Here is a 20018-nt window from a genome sequence, read left to right on the forward strand (position 1 = left end):
GTGACAACGGTATAGTAATTTCGCTTTTAAACAATTTGTGAATTCTTTGTCATCTATTCGACGGGGGCGACAATTTTAAATATGCTCCACACTTAGGGCCAAACTTCTTCGTGTCAAAGAATGAGTGTAAGACTATTAGAGTCTGTGTGTAGCGACCAATAATAATAGCTCAGGTATTGGATTTTGCAATCCTTTTTTATTTCTCCTTCTGATGTAATGTGTTTGGCTATTCATGCTATCTCATTGTTTTACTTTGTTCTTGTTTTTCAGGCATGGACTCCACCAACGTGTTAGACCTTTACAGCACCCCAGAGGCTGCTGTTTCCCCTCCAAGCAAAAAGAAAACTAGTAAGAGACACACTGGGGAGAGCAGCAAAGAGCCTCAGGCGAAGAAGGCCCGGAATGCAGGCCCTTTGGAGGACGGGCCCTCTACCACCGTGACTCCGCCTGCCCCCCACGAGCAGCAGTTTCCATCTACTGCGGCCGGGTCGACTCCTTCTCCTGATGCCCCATCTGACCAACCTCAGCGGGAGGATCCTGCCTCTACCGGGAACTTGATGGTTGGTCGCGCCTTTAAGATGATCAAGGAAAGGGTCACCAAAATTGCGAAGCACGAACACTGCCGAGAGGCCATGGTGGCTAAGGAGATGATGGGTGTGGACCCGACCTGAACCGTGCCCTGAATGAGTTCACTAGTGTAAGTTATCTCCTTTTGTAAAATTAGGTGTTCGTTAGTTTACTATTTATCTAATTTTAGTTCTGAATGCAGACCCTGCTAACCCTTACTGCTAGCCGCATCCGTCTGGGTGCAGTCACCAAGCAGGCCAGGACCTCGGATCAACGGCACGAGGACGAACTCAAAGCTGCTGAGGCTAGACATGCTGATCAGCTAGCGACGGTGACTGTGGAAAAGGCCCAACTGGCTAAGGAGTTGGAGGATAAGCTGAAGTCTCTGGAAAAAGCCTGTGAGCTGAGGGACCAATACAAGGAGTCCAACCGCTCTAACTATAAAGTGGCTAAGCAGCTCGAGCTAGACTTGATCGCGAGCAGGCAAGAAACCAGAGACTTGGATGAATGAGTTAAGGACTTGGAGAAGACCAACGCTGCCAACTTAGAGAGGTACAAGAATGCCACCCTGAGATGTTTCTACGATTTCTAGAAGCGTAATCAAGGTGCCAACTTTGACTACCTTCCTGAGAATGCGAGGGAGGCTGAGCTGGCTCGCTGCGCGGCTCAGCTGGCTGAAGAAGAAGGATTAAGGGTCCCTGCTTCCCCCGAAATCTCGCTAGCTGTCAAGATGGAGGGCGCAGACAACGAAGCTGTCGACCAGAATCCTCCCAAGGATTCTCCAGCTCCTCAAGCTCCTTAGTCTTTTCTTTTTTAACTACACGACCCAAAGGTCGCGATGTAAAGACAATGATTTTTTGGTTTGCTACACGGGCAGCTTTTTCTTTTATTTTGAACAATTACATCCAAGCAGTTACTGCTCGCGGTGTAAAAGGATCGCTTTGATATTATAATATATTTTCATATTATAACATCTATTTTTTTGCATGATCGAACTTAGCATAGCACTTTGGCTTGATTTAAGAAAATATCAAAATTTTGAAAAACACTGTAAGTGCCCTAGCATGCTTTCACTTATTTTGCTCATGTGTTTACATACCTTTTAACGATATGCTTTGCTTACTTGTACCTTGTATGCCCCCCAAGTGATCGGGGAGCTTTAGGTCCTCGCTCACTTGCCTTGACTAGAACCTGCCCGAACGTTACTACTCGTAGTAATGCGATTAGAATTATAATACAATGAAACAACACACGTAATGAGCAAATACTTGTAATATATACAATAGTTGGCAAGAAATGACTAGCTGAGCACAGTCCCTTTTATTCTCATAGTAAATGGACTAAACATGTCTTTACAAGTGATCAATAAGATCTTACACAAAACTTGTAAAACTTCAAATTTATAAAAGCCAATTGTTTAAGAAGAATTGTTCATTGATAACACTTGCGCAGGTGTTCTCCATTCCAATATCGAGGAACGAGATCTCCATTTAAGCGTGCAAGTTTATAAGTGCCTGGGTGAAGGGCTTCATCAATCTGGTAAGGTCCTTCCCAATTTGGCCAGAGTACCCCAGCAGCTTGGTCGCGGGTGTTAAGAAAAACTCTTTGGAGCACAAGGTCTCCATCATTGACCTTTCTTTCTCGAACTTTGGAGTTGAAATACCGGGCCACCTTCTGTTGGTATGCAGCTACTCGGAGCTGGGATTGTTCACGCCTTTCATCAATTGAGTCCAAGGATTCCATCAAGAGCTGGCTATTAGAATCCTAGTCGTATGTTAATCTGCGGTGAGAGGGTGGATCCAACTCAACAGGCAACATGGCCTCATACCTGTATGCCAAGGAAAACGAGGTATGACCTGTTGTTGTTCGGTGGGAAGTTCTGTACGACCAGAGGACTTCAGGCAACTGTTCTGGCCATGCTCCCTTAGCTTCTTCGAGTCTTTTCTTCAGTGTATCCTTTAGCGTTTTGTTAACTGCCTCGACTTGCCCGTTTTCCTGGGGATGAGCGACTGAAGAAAAACTTTTGATAATGTCGTGACGTTTGCAGAAATCTGTGAATAGATCACTGTCGAACTGGGTGCCGTTGTCTGAGACTATCTTCTTTGGCAATCCATAGTGACAGATGATGTTTTTGACTACGAAGTCAAGCACTTTCTTCATTGTTATGTTCGCAAGTGGTTCGGCTTCGACCCATTTCGTGAAGTAGTCGACGGCAACCACTGCGTACTTTACACCACCTTTTCCCATAGGTAGAGCTCCAATTAGATCTATTCCCCAAACCGCAAAGGGCCACGGACTCTGCATCTGCTTTAACTCATTGGGAGCTGCTCGCGGGACCTTAGAAAACCTTTGACACTTGTCACATTTTCGCACGAACTCCATGGAGTCTTCATTCATAGTTGGCCAGAAATATCCCTGCCTTAGGATCTTTTTGGACAGGCTTTTCCCCCCAGCGTGGTCTCCGCGAAAGCCTTCGTGTACCTCCTTCATTAACTCTTTGGCTTTCTCCTTTGTAATACACCTGAGAAGCGGCAGTGAGTATCCCCTTCGGTACAGGATTCCGTCGACCAAGACATACCTAGCAGCTTGCTGCTGAAGGGTCCTAGCCTTGTTTCTGTCCGCTGGTAGCACGCCGCTTGATAGATACTCTACATATGGCACCATCCATGTATCCGTCATCCGGATGACTAAAGTGGTTTATGTTGCTTGGATGTTGGGTGAGGATAGTCGCTCGACTAGCATTATGTTCAGAGTATCAGCATCTTTTGCACTTGTTAATTTTGCCAAAGCGTCTGCATTGGAATTCTGATCACGAGGCACTTGCTGGAGAGTGTAGCTGCTGAACTGGGCTAACAGATCCTTTGCTTTGTTCAGATATGCGACCATCTTTAATCTTCACGCTTGATACTCTCCCAAGATCTGATTCACGACTAGCTGAGAATCACTATAAATTTCAAGTGTTTTTATGTTCATATCCTTGGCTAACCGTAGTCCAGCGAGCAGTGCTTCATATTCAGCCTCATTGTTAGAGGCAGTGAAGTCAAATCTTATTGCATATATAAATCGATGCCCTTCTGGCCTTATCAATATCACTCCTGCTCCTGCGTGGGATTCATTAGATGATCCATCGGTGAATTGGATTTGACATTCAGGGTCGCTAGGCTTCTCGATCTGCTCACCACCCGCGGACTCTGTAAACTCGGTGATGAAGTCAGCTAAGGCATGTCCCTTTATCGTTGCTCGTGGTAGGTAAGATATGTCGAATTGCCCGAGTTCGACTGCCCACTTTAGTAATCTTCCGGCAGCCTCTGGCTTTTGCAAAACTTGACGAAGAGGTTGGTTGGTCAATACCGTAATCTGATGGGCTTAGAAGTAAGGCCGCAGCTTCCTAGAGGCCAATAATAAGCAGTAGGCTAACCTTTCAATGGGGGAATATCTCAATTCTGCTCCGATTAGCCTTTTGCTTACGTAATAGACAGCCTTCTGTACACCTTCTTCTTCTCTCACCAGAACAGCACTAGCAGCGTAATCTGTGATTGCCAGGTAGATGAACAAAGTCTCTTTATCGACCAGATTTGACAGAATGGGTGGCTGTGCCATATGTGCTTTTAGTGCTTGAAAGGCCTGTTCGTACTCATCTGTCCATTCAAATTTCTTATTGCCTCTGAGTAGATTGAAAAATGGGACGCACTTGTCCATGGATTTTGAAATAAATCTACTAAGAGCGGAAATTCTCCCAGTTAGACTCTAGACATCCTTAATCTTTACTGGCAACTTCATCTCGATCAGGGCTATTATATTCTTGGGATTCGCTTCAATTCCTCTGGAGTTAACTATGAATTCCAAGAACTTCCCTGATCTAACTCCGAAGGAACATTTAAGGGGATTCAGCTTCATCCTATATTTATTAAGGATGTTGAAGCATTCCTGCAAATCCCTTACATGTCCTTCTACCTTCTTTGACTTAACCAGCATGTTGTTGACGTAAACCTCCATGTTTGCCCCGATCAGCTCCTTAAACATGTGGTTGACGAGTCTCTGGTAAGTCACACCAGTGTTTTTCAAACCAAAGGGCATCACCTTGTAACAGTAGAGCCCTGTATCGGTTCGAAAGCTAGTGTGATCCTCATCAGGGCGATGCATACTAATCTGATTATATCCAGAGTATGCATCCATGAATGAGAGGATCTCGTGTCCTGTAGTGGCATTGACTAGTTGGTCGATCCTCGGGAGTGGGAAACAGTCTTTGGTGCAGGCTTTATTGAGGTCTGTAAAATCCATGCACGTACGCCACTTGCCATTCGGCTTGGGCACGAGTACGGGATTGGAGACCCACGATGGATAAAACGCCACCCTGATGAACCCATTCTCCTTCAGCTTCTTGACTTCTTCCTTCAAAGCTTTCGATCGGTCTTTGTCGAGCAACCTTCTTTTCTGCTGCACAGGTGGAAAGCTTTTGTCAATGTTCAGGACATGGATGATGATTGCAGGATCTATCCCAACCATGTCTTTATGAGACCAGGCAATGACGTCCTGGTTCCTCTTTAAGAACTCCACCAGTGCTTGTTTTGTTGTTGTCTCTAAGTTTTTACCGACTTTCACAACTCTGTTCAGATTTCCCTCATCGAGTTGGACTTCTTTAAGGTCCTCGATGGGGCCTACTTCTTCTTCCAAATCCCCAAAGCGAGGATCTAAGTCCCTATCCTCACTTTGGGCAATGCCCTATTTGGTGAGATTATCACCTGAGCGAGCTTGAACATCAGATGACATTTGCAACTCTTTTCCGGCGGCATCCCTCGATACACCCTTTTTCACCTTGGTGATCGAGGCGTTGTAGCATTCTCTCACTTCTCGTTGGTTTCCCAGTACGCATCCTACTCCTGCGTCTGTTGGGAATTTCATGGCGAGGTGCCATATAGAAGTGGCGGCTCGAAGGTCAACCAGAATAGCTCTCCTTATCACGGCATTATACGCCGAAGCACAATCAACCACTATAAAAGTGGTGACTAATGTCCTATTAGCAGGCGCGGTACCTGCTATGACTAGGAGTCTAATTGAACCTACTAGGACCAGCCCTTCTCCAGAAAAACCATAAATGGTTTGGTTGTATGGCTCTAGGTCCTTGATGGATAGTTTCATCCTTTCCAGTGAGGACTTATATAGGATGTTGACCGAACTTTCTGTATTGACCAACACCATTTTCACCATCATATTTGCGATTTGGACATCCACGACCAGCGGATCGGAGTGTGGGAATCGCACATGCTGGGCGTCGTCATCAGAGAAGGTGATCAGTTCCTCCTCTGTTCGAGCCTTTTTTGGTGCACGATCCTCAACACTCATCATCTCGATGTCCTGGTCGTGGCGTAGGGTTCGAGCGTATCGTTCCCTCGCTTTTCCACTATCTCCTGCAAGATGCGGGCCTCCGCAGATGGTGAGTAGGGTACCTGCCACGGGAGCTGGCTGTAAAGGTGGTGAACGCAGGCGTGCAGGCACCGACTCATTGCCACCTTGAGTCTCTCACTGAGAACCTCTTGTGGCTCATACATATCTTCTTAAGTGTCCCTGTTTTATCAGGAACTCAATCTCGTCCTTCAGCTGGTTACACTCATTGGTGTCGTGCTTGTAGTCGTTATGATAACGACAGAACTTTGTGGAATCTCTCTTGGAGATATCCTTTCTTATAGCTGCGGGTCGTTTGTTGGGCACGCTCGAGATGGTCGCTTGGAAAACCTCGGCTTGGCTTTCGACAAGGGCGGTGTAATTGGTGAATTTCGGTTCATACCGATTATTTTTGGAGCGCTTACTCTCGGAGGTCGAGGGCTTGCCATTCGCTCGCTTTCCACCATTTTTACCGTTGCCATTCCCGTTGCCTTTGCCGTTGCCATTGGGCTCAGACCCGTTGGAGGCTTTGGCGGGTTCTTCTTTGGGTCCCTTGTCCTTTGCTTGCGATTTGCCTTCGTTGGCAATCGCGTCCTCGAGCTTGATGTACCGATCGGCTCGATCTAAAATCTCCTGGGTTGTGTTAACCCCATGCTTCCTGAGGCTACTCCAGAGAGGAGAATGGCGCCTAACCCCAGCGGTTAGGGCCATCATCTTGCCTTCATCGCCCACAGTCTTGGCTCCTGCTGCGGCTTGCATGAAGCGCTGAACATACTCCTTCAAAGGCTCCCTTTCTTTCTGGCATATCTCGACCAGTTGGTTTGCCTCAGTGGGGTGCACACGAACCGCATAGAACTGTCCATAAAACTCCTTCATGAACATTTCCCAGCATATTATACTTGCAGGAGGGAACTTAAAGAACCACTCCTGAGCGGCATCAGAAAGGGTCGTTGGGAAGATCCTGTAGCAAGCGTCTTCAGAGACTTTTTGAATGTCCATTTGTATCTCAAATTTGTTTACATGAGATACCGAGTCTCCATACCTGTCAATGTTTGGTAGGGTCGGCATCTTGAACTTGCTGGGGGTTTCTGCGGCGGCTCGAGCTCTAGAACCCAGAATTCCCCTGCACTTTCTCGAGCAAATTCCACTAAAATCCTCCAACATTAAAACCTAAACCCGAAATTTAGTCTAGAATTTACATCAATACCACATAATCAGTTTAATTACCCCAAAGACTACTTGGTACCCTCACCAAAACTCAAAATAAAACCAAGGATTAATCCTCTAGAAAAACATTAAACTACAGCTGAAAACTACCAAAATTTAGGGTAAATCCTTACCTCAGTCTGAGAATTCGACCTTTATCTGCCTCAAAATTTCCTCCTAGCTTTAATCCCCCAATCTTCAATCTTCTTCTTCTCCAAAAATCAAAACTCCCATAGTCTAGAGAAAGAATTGTACCCAAGAGACAGAAAGTGAGAGCTGATAGTGTTGTGTTTTAATTTTTTTTTGTTTTGTTTTTTTTTCTAAGTGTCCTACTGAAGTTAGCCTAACCAAGTCTACCCTTAGCTTCAAAATGACCAAAATATTGGTAGGTCAATTCCTACTCCTTTAATGCCTCCAAGGGAAAACCCATCATCTGCCCCATTCCCACTAATTCCTGGAGCATGCCTATGAGTTCCCAATCAATCCTGGCATACCCAAATAATCGCTAAATAGCTACCTATAACCCAATATATCATAAACACACGCTAAGTTCCCAAAATACCCCTAGGCTCATCTAGAGCCGGGTATTTGACCCCGTTGTGACTATTCTGCTAATCTACTCCCTGGGACCACCTCATACCACACATCTCAAATATATCTCCACAATACAGTGGTCTTACTCATGTCACAAACATAACACATATATAATCTCAACGGGTCAAAAATTACAATTATGCCCTTATTTACTAGAATGGGCCCACATGCATATTTAATATACTTAAACATCCATATCTAATCATATCATATCGTATCATATCATAACTCAACGAATCACATAATGATGCACATATTCCCTGATTAATCACGTAATAATACAATTAAATCATTTATTGCCCTCCCAGCATGCTAATCAAGGCACTAAGCCTTATTAACAGATTTGGGGTGTTACAACTAGGTAGGCAAAACATGTACGTGCCACTCCATGCCCTCCAACTCATGCTTGGTCGTCCTTTCCCTTGCTCTTTCCTACACCATAGAGCACCTGTGAGCAAGGCCCAGCAAGAAAACCCCACAAACATAGCATATGACAATTCATTTCAATATATACATAACTAAACAAACATAACAGATAATTCACATCAACGGGCTAAGCTGACCAAGGTGTGTTACCAAACACCAGTTTCACGGTTCTAGCTGAGCGGGTGAATACAACACCATAGATATCTATGCCATGGTGGCCTGCATTTAGCATGCTTATTGCCGATTTCGGTCCTTGCCAATCCCATCCCTAGCCGATCCCTACCTTTGCCGATCCTGACCTTTTGTCGATCCCGACCTTTGCCAATCAGTCATTAACACATAGACATGACAGAACAATTATAGACATTTAGATGTAATACTTTACATAGATATCCGGGCCATGCCCTGCTCTATGGGCACAAACAGTTTTCTTACCTGAGTCCCGAGCTGACAGAATAGGGCGATCCCGAAGCACTATCACTAATCCCAAGCGTTGGCAGTAAAACCTAGGCACAACGTAAAAATAATAAATATCCATCAAAAGCTAAACCAATTAAAAACTTTGGAATAATATTCTAGCCTCTGTGACCTCGAATTCTACTAATCCGAGTAGTAGGATCCTTCCGAACCCCTAAGTTTGAGTTCTCGAGCCCAAAAACCTTAATTGGCCAATATTTTCTATTTAAGCTGCAGCCCTCCTAGAGGCTCTCACCAGGGGGGCACGGGCCACAGCGTGCCCTAGCCTGCGTCGTGGTGCCTGGGCAATTTCAGAGACCCTTCAGGGCCTTCTCACCCACACGGGTCGTGGCGCTTGAAGAACAGCGTCGCAATTCAAGCTCAAAACCCTGGAATCCCTTGCATTTTCTTGAGCCAATTCCAATGAAATTCACCCAAATCAATACCTAAACCAATAATTCAGCCTCGAACTCCAAATCACACAACATAAGCAGCATTATTACCCCTAAAACTAACCAAGAATCCTATCCAATCTTAACAACCAAGGCTAGAACAAAACTTAGTTAAAATCTCTGCTATCCAGCGAAATTAATAGAGAAATCATGTGGTAAAGCTTACCTTAGAAAGGATTTCGTCCCCTGAGCTAAATCCCCAATCAACTTAGCCTCAATCTTCAATGTCCTAAGCCCAACTTCTCAAGACCTCCAAAATCTTTCAAAGCACCAAGAAGAGAAAAGAGAAACGAGAGGGAGAGGGTTGACAGATTTTTTTCTTTTTTTGGCTTCTGGTTGTTTCTCAAGTCTCCTACGTCTATCTTAAGCCTAGGGAATGCCCAAACTTAACCTTAGCCTCTTAATGCCTTTAAGGGCAAACTCGTCATTTACCACATTTCTTGCTAATCCTCAAGTGGTCCTATAAATCCTCAATTAATCCTGGCATACCCAAATAACCGCTAAGTATCTACCTGTTACCTGATAAATCCCAAACTCGCACTAACTCCCCAAAATACCCCTAGGCTCACCTCGAGCCGGGTATTTTTCCCCATTGTGACTATTCCGCTAATCTTCACCCTAGGACTGCCTCGGAACACACATCTCAAATATATCTCCACAATACTCGTGCCTTACTCATATTGCATACATAACACATAATTACATTTATGCCCTAAACGAGCCAAAAATTATAAATATGCCTTTGTTAACCAGAACGAACCCACATGCACATTTAATACACCTAAACATGCATATCTAATCATATCATATCATAAATCCAAGCAATCACATAATTGTACACATATATCATAGTTAATTACGTAAATATAATTAAATCAATTATTGCCCTCCCGGCATGCTAATCAAGGCACTAAACCTTATTAGCAAATTTGGTACATTACAATAGTAGACATATATACCAAATCATCTCATTTTCTACCTAAGAGGAAAAACTATATCGTGGACCAGTATGCAGAGCTATATGTGAGAGATATTGTACGTCTCCATGGGGTTCCAAAATCTATAGTGTCAGACCAGGATCCCATATTTACCTCCACATTTTGGGGAAGCTTGTAGAAGGCTATGGGGACTCAGTTAAAGTTCAGTACAACCTATCATCCTTAGATAGACGGCAAGTCTTAGAAGATGATTTAGATATTGAAAGGCATGCGTAGAGCATGAATACTGGATTTCGAGGGGTCTTGGATTAAGTATCTTCTGTTGATTGAGTTTTCATACAATAACAGCTACCAATCAACGATTGGAGTAGCTCCATATGAGATGCTATATGGCAGGAGGTGTAGGTCACCCATTCATTGGGATGAAATAGGGGAGAGGAAGTATTTGGGTCCTGAGATGGTTTAGAGGACTAATGAGGCTATTTGGAAGATCAGAGCTTGAATGCACGCCTCACAGAGTAGACAGAAAAGCTATGTTGACCCTAAGCGTAGGTACGTGGAGTTCCAGGTAGGGGACCACGTATTTTTTAGAGTTTTACCACTGCGAGGAATTAAAAGGTTTTGAAAGAAGGGCAAGCTGAGCCCTAGGTTTGTAGGACCTTTCGAGATCCTGGAAAGGATCAAGCGGGCAGCCTATAGATTGGCACTGCCCCCGTCATTATCAATAGTTCATAATGTGTTTCACATCTCAATGCTTCATAAGTATGTCTCATTATTACCCAAGTACTGGTATATGAGGATCTGGAGCTACAGACGGAATTGTCTTATGAGGAGCAACCAATTCAGACCCTAGATAGAAAAGACAAGGTTTGAAGGAATAAGACGATTCCTCTAGTTAATGTTTTATGGAGGAATGGGAAGTTCGAGGAAGCAACCTGGGAGCTAGAGTCCATTATGAGGGATCAACATCCCGAGTTGTTCAGGTAAATTTCGAGGATAAAATTTTGAGTAGGAAGGGATAATTGTAACATTCCAAATTTGTTAATAAGGCTTAGTGCCTTTTTAGTGTGTAGAGAGGACCTAATTGGATTTATATGCAAATTGTGTGAAATTAATTGAATATATGTGTGATTATGTGGCAAATATGAATTATATTGTAATATGAATATTTATGCATGTGTTATGTGTATTAAATATGCATGTGGGTCCATTTTTGTTAATAAGGGCATATTTGTAATTTGACTCGTTGAGGGTATAATTGTAATTATATGTTTTATGTGACTAAGACCACATTATTATGTGGATATATTTGCGATATTCGACATAAGGCGATCCTAGTGAGCGAGTTAGCAAAAAATTCACAACGGGATCAAATACCCAGCTTGAGGTGAGCCTAGCTGTATTTGGGGAGAACTTAGTGCATAGTTTAGATTTATCGAGTGATGGGTAGTTAGTTGGTGATAATTTGGGAATGTCGGGATTAATCAGGAATTTTTAGTGTTATTTGAGGATTACCGAGAAATGTGGTACGTGGGCAATTTTTCCCTTGGAGGCGTGATGGAATCAAGGTAAAGGCTAGGGACATTTTGGTGTTTTCCCTAGCCTTGCACTGCCTTTGCTATCTAGGGACCTTAGGAATCCTAGAACCAAGTAGAACAAACACTTTAAGCAGTCCACTCTTTCTTTCTCCCGTTTCTCTCTCTCCCTTGAGGCTTGGTTGGGGTTTTAATCATTTTTAAGGAGTTTGGCTAAGAAAGTTGAAGGCTGGAGGTTAGGATTGATTGAGGTTCAATTCATGGGTTATGATTTTCATTGAGGTAAGCTTCAATTCTGTTTTGATTAGGTCTTGCTATTTTATTTTAGTGCTCTGAGTTGTGATGGAATTTTGGTTTAGTTGTTGGTGTGGTTGTGTTGCCTTAGGTGTAGTGTTGAGGTATTGGAGTTCAATTGTGGCTTTGATTCACGTTTGGGGTGAATTTTGATTATTTTGTCTCGGGGAAAACATAGAAAAATCTCTAGAATTTCTGGGTTCGCGGGGTCGCGCGGCGGCACTATTCCTTGAGCGTCGCAGCCCGCATGAATTCAGAGGCTAAAGGAGGTTCACTAAACTGCCTTAGCGTCGCAGCGCTGTGTGGGTTGCGCTGCGACGCGTGTCTAGGAATCCTAGGGATTTTTCTCTCTCACTTATTGAGGGCTGTGGTGCTTGTGGGGTGGCATCATGACTCAAATAGAGAATTTTGAGCTCGGGAGGGGTTCCACTACTCGGTTTAGTAGAATTTGAGATCCGGCAGGCTAGGAATATATTATGAAGAACTTAAATAGTCTATGTGCTTGATGGTTGTCCATTATTTTGTTGTGACTAGCTTATACCGTTAGGGATCGGATGTAGGGATTGCACTCGGGACCCCATACACTATTTATTCGAGACTCGAGGTAAGAAAACTGCACCCTGGTTGTAATCGGGGCTCGACCCCTGTTAATGAATATGACTATGACTGTATTTGTGATTATCTGGTTAGGCATGCTTGTATATGTTGCATCTGATAGTGCGTAATGCAATCTATATGTTTGATTATATCTAATCTAAAAGATCGGCCTAAGGGCGCGGGGGATGGCAATAAGCATGCGGAATGCAGGCCATTTGGCTGGGGCAACCTGGGAGCGCGATATGCGATTGGCTAGCTCGACGCCACTTAAATAATTAGAAGTTCTGCCTGCACTTTTCTAACTCGTTGATTATTTAAGTTGAGCTATGTGTTTATTTAAGCAGGATTGCTACTACTAATCTTGTTGTTTATATCCTGTGGCTTATTTGAATTTGGTTATTTAAGTTTTCTTGCTGAGCCTTGGCTCAAGGGTGCTATGTGGTACATGTAAGGGAAAGGTGAAACTAGACTAGCCATGAATTGGAGGGCTTTAGGGGTGGCGTGTACAATTGCAGTTGTTCGACTGCCACGGCTGAGGGTTCAACAGGGACTAGAGGCAAACTTTAATTTTGTCGCTTAGGTCGGCTTAGATTGTAATTACTTTTTTTTTGAAGTTGTAAATGTCTTGTAAACTCTTATTTTGGGATCCCATGTACAGACTCAAACTTTCAAATGAAAATCACTCTTCCTATGATCAATGTTTTAAACCCTAAACCATCAATTACCCTTAGTTACACATTTATATCCAAATGACTTGATTAGCAAGTCCAATACTATTTAAAATACATAGTGTAATGGTCTTGGCTATCCAGGGCATTACAGAATGTGAGGAGCCCTTTACCAAGTTGAAGGAGCACCTCGGGAAACAATCCCTTTTGGCCAACATGAAAAGGGCAAGAGGTGTACTTGTATTTAGTTGTATCTGAGCACTCCATAAGTGTGGCTATAGTCAAATGAGAGAAGAAGCGCCAACAACTTGTATTCTACACCAGCAAGCGCATGGTAGATGCCGAAACTAGATGAGATAAAGAATTTGGCTTATTCCCTAGTGATAGCCTCAAGAAAAGTGAGGCCCTACTTCCATGCCCACACCATCGAGGTACTCACCAACATCCCCTTGAGGAAGGTCATGCACAAAACAAAGACCTCGGGAAGGCTGCTAAAGTGGTCAACTGAGCTATGTCAATTTGACATCACGTATACCCCGAGAGTTTCCTACATTAGGCAGGTGCTGCCAAAATTCATAGTTGAATTCACTTATCGACCCAGTGAATAAAAGGAGATGGGAAGAAATGGACCACCTGAAAAGGAAGAAGAAGGAAAGTTCGAGGAATGGAGCCTCCATGTAGACGGTGCTTCCAATGAAGGAAGGCCTGGAGCTGGTATAATTATTACTGGATCTGGGGGCACAAGATGTATTATGTGATAAGGTTTGGATCCGAAGCTTCAAACAATGAAGCAGAATATGAGGCACTTCTGGATGGCTTGCATTTGGCCAAAGAACTGAAGGTAACACATTTACACGTTTTTTGCAACTCACAACTAATGGTGTTTCAGTTAAAGGGCGAGTACCAAGCAAGAGGTCCCAAGATGGTGGCCTACCTAACAAAGTTAAAAGACTACTTGGTATGTTTAAGGGGTATACCATAGAGCAAATTCCAAGGGAGAAGAATACCAATGTTTATGCCCTCACAAAGCTTGCCTCCACCAAAGACGGAGACATGCTCGAGTCCATACCTGTAGAATACCTGTTCGATCCAGGTATCGTTGAAGAAGAGATTAACATGGTCAATGCCTCAGAATGTTCATGGATTGAACCCATTGTAAGATACTTGAACTTTACCATCAAACAAAATATATGCTTGAATAATAGTATACAAAGTCGATCGATACACCTTGGTAGATGGTGTAACGCCCTAGGTAGCCAAGAGCGTTACACTGTGTGTTTATAAAAGCATAAGACTTGCTAATTAAGTCGTTTAGTTGAAAACGTGCGCTAAGACAATTAATGAACTAGGGTTAAAAGGTTTTGTTCATAAATGATACATTTCATATAAATAAACATTTTCTACATAAGATCCCAAAAGAAATAACGTTTGAAGGACAGTTTATAAAATTTCCATAGTATAAACATTAATTGGCCACTCTAAGGCAAAACAGACTTTTAAGGTCCTCCTGTTCCTGTCCATTCCTCAACCATGGTGGCAGAGCAGCTGATCATGTACATTCTACCTCTAGAGCTCTCCAAATCAGGGTTGATCAAGCTTACCCTTGTCTTTACCTGCACCACGAAGTACCCGTGAGCGAAGGCCCAGCAAGAAAACCATAATATCACAACATGAACAACAACAATAATCAGATATCTATAAGCACATCCGTATACTCACCAACCCATAGCATTCACATAATTAGACATTTAGCATACCAAGTTCATCAAATCAATATCAATAACCAGGTTATTTATTAATCAGGATCGATGCCCTTAGGTTGCACCCTCTGTTTACCCCACTGACTCTGGTCCGCTTAAATCGAGCTCAGTGAATATTAAGCTGTCCTCAGTTACCAGTGGCTGAGTCGCGCCCTGTGCGCCAATATAAACTCTGGCACTCTTAGGTCATTTGTTTTATATTCACATGGCATAATACCACCTTACATAATGCATATAAGAATAAGGAACCCTTAGTCCCCTCTTAAACTCACAACCGGGTGCAGTTTTCTTACCTTTAATTCCAAGTGTTCTGATTATGAGAGATGACCCTTGAGCACGATCTCTTTCCTAAGCCCTATCTTACACCTAGTCACAACCAAGACAAGGGATTTCATCATTAATAATTGGATAAAGATTTTCGAACCAAGTTCTAGCCTCTGGAACAACGAATTCCACCAAGCACGGTAGTGGAATCAATCTCGAGCACCCTAGGTTAGGTTCCCGCACCTAAAACCTCCTTAAGGCCAAAAAATGCCCTTAAGAGCTGTGTCCCTAAGCCCTCTATGCCACGCCCTGCCTCCATCCAGAGGCCCAACCTCACCAAACAACAGACACGGGCCGCGGCCCAGCACTCCCTATGCCGCGGCCCACCTTTCTTCCTCAGCCCCCACCTGCTTTAAAGGGCCGCGACACACCAAGAACTGAGCCGCGGCCCGACAACTTTGAATCTAGAAAAATCACCATTTCTAGCAGCCAAACCTCACTCAATCCAACCCAAAACCATCCCAAAACATATATTAATTATCACAAACACTTTAACACATTCCCAGCAGCAAAACCCAACAAAAATCCCACTTCAATCTTTGAAACCCAAAAGCTTATAAACCTGTTAGAACGGACATAAATTCCCAGAATTCAGATGCTAAACTATCCTTAAAAGCTCACCTTTACTGAAGAACAAGTCCACCAAGTAGTTGCTGAGCTGATTCCCAATTCCTTAACCTCAATTCAATATTCAATACCAAGAACCCAAAAATACTTAGAACCCAGCCAAAACTACAGAATTTAATGACCAAAAGTGTAATTCAAAACTTACCTCAATTCTTGATTGGATCCTCTAGCTAACATTTAGCTAACCTCCAAAGTTCCAGCTCAAATCCTTGAGTCCCTAGCTAGCTCCTCCTTTGGTTTCAATGGCTTCCTTGAGAGAGAGAGCGAAAGAGAGAGTTGAGTGAGCTGAGAGAAGAGGGAAGGGTTGGTTTAGGTGTTTCTTCTGCTTTCCCTTGGTTTTGTTTTATCTAATTCAAGTTACTTAAGTTAATCCCAAAGCTCGGGGTGCCAAAAACATCTCCGAGGGAAAAATGGTAAATTTCCCTAATATTCCCTCTTAAACTTCCTAACCTCAAATATATCTCGAATTATTTATTTTCATAACCCGATAACCCAAATAAATATCTAATACCTAAAATACCCCTTGACTCACCTTGAGTGAAGTAATTGATCCCGTTGTGACTTTCCCGCTAACTGGCTCTCTAGGATTGCCTCAAGCCGCATGTTACAAATTTATCCACATAATAATGTAGTCTCCACAATTATAACATATAATCACATAAGCATGCTTATCACAGAATCATGCATTAAAATCATTTAATTAACATATAAACCAATTATGCCTTCTCGGCACACTAATCAAGGCCCTTAAGCCTTATTAGTGAATTTTGGGTCGTTACAGATGGAGTCTTGTACAAGAGGGGATTCTATCCTGCTCCTACGATACATCAATGAAGGGGCAGCCCTAAAATTTCTCTCTGAGATACATGAAGGGGACTGTGGAAACCACGCATGTGGGCAATCGATGACCAAGAAATCCATGAGACAAGGGTATTACTAATCCACTATGGAAAAAGAACCCACTGATTTCGCATACAGGTGTGACAAGTGTAAGAGACAAGTGTACTTTCCCAAGCAACCCCCAAATGATTTCGTTAGCATGACTAGCCTTGAACTATTGCGGTGTGTGGGATAGACCTGATTGGAACACCACCCGTAGGGAGAGAAGGAGTGAAGTATGCAGTGGTAGCGGTGGATTACATCACCAAGTGGGTTGAGTTGAAGCCTCTAACCAACATCACGGGTAAGCACCGAGCTTGAAGGAGATTCATTCGAGGCTTACTTTAAGGAGAAATACATAAAGGAGAGTTTCTCGGTTGTAGTACACCCCTTAGCCAATGGGAAAGTGGAGGCCGTCAACAAGGTTCTCAAGAAGAACCTAATGTCAAAGATAGAAAAGTTGAAGGGAGATTGGGTCGATGAGCTACCCAATATACAAGGGATCCCAAAAAGAGTAACGGTTTAGGCAATAAAAAATTTGGTCAAAGGAGTTAAAACTTTTCATTAAATATTTTAAACATATACAAGGGATCCCAAAAAGAGTTTATAAACAAAATATAACATGTATGGGGATACAAAAATAGCCGACCTAAGCGGGAAAAAATAAACTCAAACCTAGTCTCTCAAAAGATCTCGACAGTGGCGGTCGAGTAGGCTGCATATGTACACACCGCCCCTAGAGCTCTCTAACTCATGGATGGCCCTTACCTACACCACATAGCACCTGTGAGCCAGGGCCCAGCAAGAAAACTCAATTAAGTTGAAATAGTTAATCGACATTGTATAGAACATAAATAGCATGCTTCACAATTATAATCAGACTCAAGAAAGCATACAATTCATTTATGCAGCCTCAATGTAGAATGAGCGCGTACGACACTCCTATAGTGTCTCTACCATATCTTCCTACATTACGCATGCTTATTGCTGATTATGGCTCTGTAGCCAAACATTCCAGAAAAATATAAAAAGATATAAATCACATACTCATCACCATTAAATATAGTCCAAAGACATTCATAGTTCAACATGTATTAAAACATGATTAAAACCATATTCGACAATCGGGGCCAATGCCCTAATCCTAGTGCAAGTGTCAGTTTTCTTACCTCGGGTCATATGCAGAAGATGGAACGACCTTGACCGCGATCCCTGTCCCAAGTCTCACGAAAATCGTAGTCACAACGTAAGTATGCGCTTATCAGAACCCAACTCTAGATCCTGGGTTCCAATCCAAACCCTAACTCTTGGAACACTATTCCCATTTAACAGGTTACTAAAAAGTGTATCCCGAGCCCCCAAGTTTTCCCCCAAAACATATTCTCGAGACCCCATGCCTTATACCCAAAATTCATAAAACTAGGATTTTGGGGAACCTGGTGCGGTCGCGCCAATAGAAACTTTGGAATTTCTTTGCCCCTGGCGTAGTCGCGCCCCTTGTCTCAAACCCCAAATTGAATTCAAAATCTCACGCGTTCTCAGACATTAGAGCAGTAGCGCTAGGTTCCCAAAAGGCCAAATTTATCTAGAAACCAAAGTGTTTTCCCCAATTTCAAACCCACGATTTCCCCCTGCATCGGAAACCCAAAACTCAACTAAAAACAGGTTTTCCAGCAGTTTTCAACCACAAATTACCTCTAATAGCTTAGGAAACAAACAATCAACAACAAAATACCTCAGAAATACTCTAAACACATTAAAATTACACTTGGCCATATTTGAGTTTCAAACTCAACTTTTATCCCTCAAATCTGAAAATCAACTTACAAAATTCAAACCAAATTTTCAAAGAAATTCAAGAACACTATGAAGAACATGAAACTACATAAAGTGAGTATTAGCTTACTGAATTTTTAAATCCCAAGCTGGTTTTGAAGTCCTCGACAGCTTCTAATCCTCCAAGAAGTCTCTAATCTCCTTAAAACTCCTTAAAAATCCAGGCTTGATCTTGCTCTTGAACTTGGTATCTATGAGTATGCTCTTCTAACGTGGTCAAGTGAAACCCAAACAATGCCTTGAACATGTAAGGAGCAAAGCCATCAACACTTAGCCATTTTATTAACTCTATGGTCAAAATACCACTAAACCCTTCTATTGACAGGGTTTTTTTTAGGAAAAGTGGATTTGAAAATCCGACAATAGAGAGATTAGGATTTTTGTAAACTGAATGTACAAGAAATATCAAAAAGTAAGAACACGAAGCACTCACACGATTTTACGTGGTTGAGTTGTTAAAATCAACCTAGTCCATGAGTCACTCATATTGATCAGTTTAGGGCTCTTGGTGAAATTTTTTATGACAATTTCAGCAGAGTTTTTGCATACAAAAAGTCGATCACTTTTTCAGTCCACTCCCCTTGTATTTTTAGGAGATTCTCATGGACAGTTTTGTGTAACCTTGCATTAATATGGTAACTTACAAATTTGGGTAACGTCTCATTTACACAAATACATGATTGCCTATTAAATTTATATTTGTTATATCGGGTAATAAATACATTATAAAATATGGGCCTTTATGAAGCATATAAAGAATCTCTAAGTCTTTTTCAATCCTTCACTTTGTGTCATAGCCAGGCTTTCGTGAGCTGAACACATTCCTCAAGTTGGGTATTGTAGGACTAATCTGAATTAACACAGGTCATGTCAAGAGTTTCATGATGGCGATCCGGGCAATGCGTATCTCGAACTAAGTTGGTTGTGCAAGAAGCGATCTGGAGACTATTTGGTCATTGTAGGCTTTAAAGTTGACTTGAGCTGCTCACTCAAGAGTTAACAAGATACTCCATATGTACGCTTTCTTCATACGCTTGTCTGCCAGTTGTACCCTGTGTTGAGTAATTTAGCTCGAATTTTTGGGGTACAACACCTTCTTCTATAAGTTCTCTTCAAAATATAGCCAATGGAAAAATGGTCATTTAGCCTAATAATGTGATCTGAAGCACATGGAATACAAAATTACGATTATACCCTCAACGAGTAGAAATTACAAAATGCCCTTTTTTTACAAAAGCGGGTCCTTAAACACATTTAATACACATAATCATGCATACTCATTCATATAAGCATATAAACCACATAATTCAATTAATTAGCACATAATCACCCCATGTGTCCTCCTAACATGCTAATCCATACGCTTAATTCTATTAGAGATTTCGGTACGTTACAACTATCCCCTCCTAATAGAAATTTCATCCTGGAAATTACATGAACAGTGCGGGATACTGATCCCACATATTCAACTCTAATT

The sequence above is a fragment of the Humulus lupulus genome, chromosome 3 (genome assembly GCF_963169125.1).
Source record: "Humulus lupulus chromosome 3, drHumLupu1.1, whole genome shotgun sequence".
Classification (NCBI taxonomy): domain Eukaryota; kingdom Viridiplantae; phylum Streptophyta; class Magnoliopsida; order Rosales; family Cannabaceae; genus Humulus; species Humulus lupulus.